We start from the raw sequence: 3,203 nt of genomic DNA, 5'->3' as shown, positions 1-3,203 counted from the left end.
ACATCTGACTCCCCAGGTATCTCTCCACTTTCATCCCCCTTCTCTCTCTCCCCCTCCCCCCCCCGCAGCCTGTCTCTCACCCATTGACTCCTCAATCTACATTTTCACTGACTACCTGTCTTGTATGCATACCAGCCCAGCCACTGGCTTCTTTACTTTTCATTCCATCCAGGAAGAGCACACACCAACTGCTGAAACTTCCTTAGCCTGACGAAGGGTTTTTCAACCCGAAAGCTTGCTTAATAATTATTTTCCAGCTATTTGGGTTGGTCTAATAAAAGAGATCAGATTCACCCAAGGAACCTTGTCTGTCACTCTATAGCTAGGTACTCTTATGAGAAACCATCAGTTTTCTCCAAGAGGTGCAATCAGTTTTCTCCAAGAGCAATGGTGCATCATGGGAAATGCATTCAGTAAGGGAGGACTTCCTACTCAGGGGAGAATGTAAGCATCAGAACCTCAACTACAACTCCCATGAAACACTGAAGAAGTACTTTGAAATCAAAATATTTCAATTTCCAGACAAAAACACAACAGGTCCCATGGACAAAAATGGATGAAAAGGTTTATCCCTGTCCTCACTCCTCCCTCCAAAAATGGAGAAAAGGCCATATCATTTAAGTAATTTAAATAAGTAGCTGCTTCTGATCTGGACTGCCTCCTTCTCTTGTGTGCAAGCTATCTCAAGGGTGTCAGACGCAACTGGCCTGGCCCCATTTGGATCCAGACCCCATGGTGGTGGCAGAAGTCAAATGTAGCCATGGCTCACTCACTCTCAAATCAGCGACTTGTTCCCAACACAGGTCCATACCAGAGAATTCAGTGGCAGTCTCTGCCCCCACTTTCCCTATCTCTGAATTCCCAGCCCTTTCAGGAACCCCACAGGCTGAGTGAAACAAGTCTGTGGGGCAGACTCAGCCCATGGGGTATATCTTTTAGCACCTCTGATCTATAGGATTACTTTTGTGATTCTAGTGAGCCACACACAAAGTAAAGGTAATAGAGGGTTTTACAGCTTCAACTGACAACTGACATGACATGGCCTTGCTATAGTGAAATGCACCAGGAGAAGAGATCCTACCAGCTCTTGGAGCCTACCCTAAAATTTACCAGGGTGACAGGAAAAGAAACTTAAATCTATTTTATACATTTGATATGAAAATTGTTGAGAGACTTTTCACTCTTTTTCAAGTGGAAACATGCTTGAAGGGTTTTTACCAGTGCCAATAAGTTCAGACTGCAGGAGTCAAGTGTCAGCACTAGGATAAGAATACAAGTTCCTGGCTTTGAAATCCTGAGCCCAAACTGCTAGACCAAACCACCTTCTCTCTATGGGGAATTTTCAATAAGAAAAACAATGACAGGAGGGAGTCCCAGGCGGAACCACCTTCACTGCCAACTTGGCAGAGTGCACTGCATGACTTGCATAATAAAGGAAGCCGCTTATAAAGGACCACACTAAAATAACTGTGAGGAGCAGAATGAAACAGCTGTCAGTACTTGTGCTTAGCACTGAAAATTCAGAAAGCCCTCCATGACTTTAACAATAGTTTCAGGAAGCACTTCTGTGTAATTAAAAGATGGAAACCTGATCAAGATGATTATGGCAGCACCTAGGGATTAACAAGGATTGGAGCCCCTGTCAAGCTAGGCTACGTCAACTCTGGAAGGTATTCTTTATTTTACTGAACTGAATGTGCTCCTGACCAACAATAAAGAATTCTTGAATTATAGGCATTCACATTCCCTCTAGGTTCTTTTGGCATACACATCATGGTAACATCTGGGTGGCTTGCATAATCCGTTGAATGTTACAATACCTTTGTGAGGTAGGTAAATATTATCAGCCCTCTTTTTTGATAGGAAGGGCCAATGCACAGAAATAGCAAAAGAACCTGTCACAAAGTCTATTTTCAGGACAGGGACTTGAGCCTAGATTTCTTTTTTGTCAAGTCCTGTGCCAAACCATCTTTCCTTTCTGTATTATTAGTGCTCATGTAAAAATCCAAAGCAGAGATAATACTTAAAGAAATTCATGCCTTGCAGAGTATGGAAAAGCATATAATATATATGCATTAATGTTCCTCCACATGGTAATCGAACAGTATTTCAAGTGAGCTATTATGTAAACATGGAATATAATTTGCACTGCTTGTCCACAAAATCTGTCTATTTAAAGTTATCAATTTAATGGCCAATATATTTTTATTGACATGCCTTTTTCTAAAATAGGTGTCTTAAATCAGGCTGGTTCTTTGCTTGTCAAATTCATTTTGAAGTCAACATGTATGCTTTTTACATAAAAGTTTAACTGGGCCCACCTAATTTTTTCCTAGTTCTGACAAACTCTGTGATTTACTAACACTGATTTAATTCAAATAGCCAGACACTGTTCTTGAAAGAAAAAAAAAAGGCTCAGCTTCATGATAAATAACTAGACATCTCTGAGCATAAAGTATTAATGCTACAAAATCTAACATTGTCAATTTCTCTGCAAAATGGTTGGTGCTTGATCAGATCCCATAGTAAAGAAACAGTCAGACTCTAGAGTTTCGATTTATTTTGTTTGGCCCTGCACATTGCTAGGTAATTGTAACTGGCAGAAGAAGGGGAAGGCAGTGGGGCATTAACTCTTGACACTGAAAGAGCTTGCTATGCCTCTGCAAATAGGGGCAGTTGCAGTTCACCCAGTAAATCCTGATTCTTACCATTTATCACTATGTATCATTCAGGATTGAAAAATAATAGAAAAGACCTGCCAAGATTGTCAGACGTTTTGTCACATAAAAAACTGAATGAGCACCCTGAGCACTCACAAGGCAAAGTAGCAGTAATTTTTAATCATGAGGTTTAACATTAATAGATGTCCAGGAGCCATAGGTGGGTGCCAGCGGTACTTCTCCTGGCACCCCCACTCCCCAACTAGTACCGGCGCTCCCGCCTGCCCCCCGCCCCCATTGCCTAAGCGGGGGAGCGCTGGCTGTAAGGGGGTGTATCAGTTTCAGTGACTGGGGGTGGTCCTCCGCAGCTGATCATGCTGACCATGGCCAATAGCACCAACTGGGAAGTGCAAGCAGGACACCCAGAGGTGCCAGCGGTACTTCTCCTGGCACCCCCACTCCCCAACTAGTACCGGCGCTCCCGCCTGCCCCCCGCCCCCATTGCCTAAGCGGGGGAGCGCTGGCTGTAAGGGGGTGTATCAG

The sequence above is a fragment of the Alligator sinensis genome, unplaced genomic scaffold, assembly GCF_000455745.1.
Source record: "Alligator sinensis unplaced genomic scaffold, ASM45574v1 scaffold940_1, whole genome shotgun sequence".
In the NCBI taxonomy this organism is placed as follows: domain Eukaryota; kingdom Metazoa; phylum Chordata; order Crocodylia; family Alligatoridae; genus Alligator; species Alligator sinensis.
The sequence above is the reverse complement of the archived record's forward strand: the minus strand, read 5'-3'. Positions refer to the sequence as shown.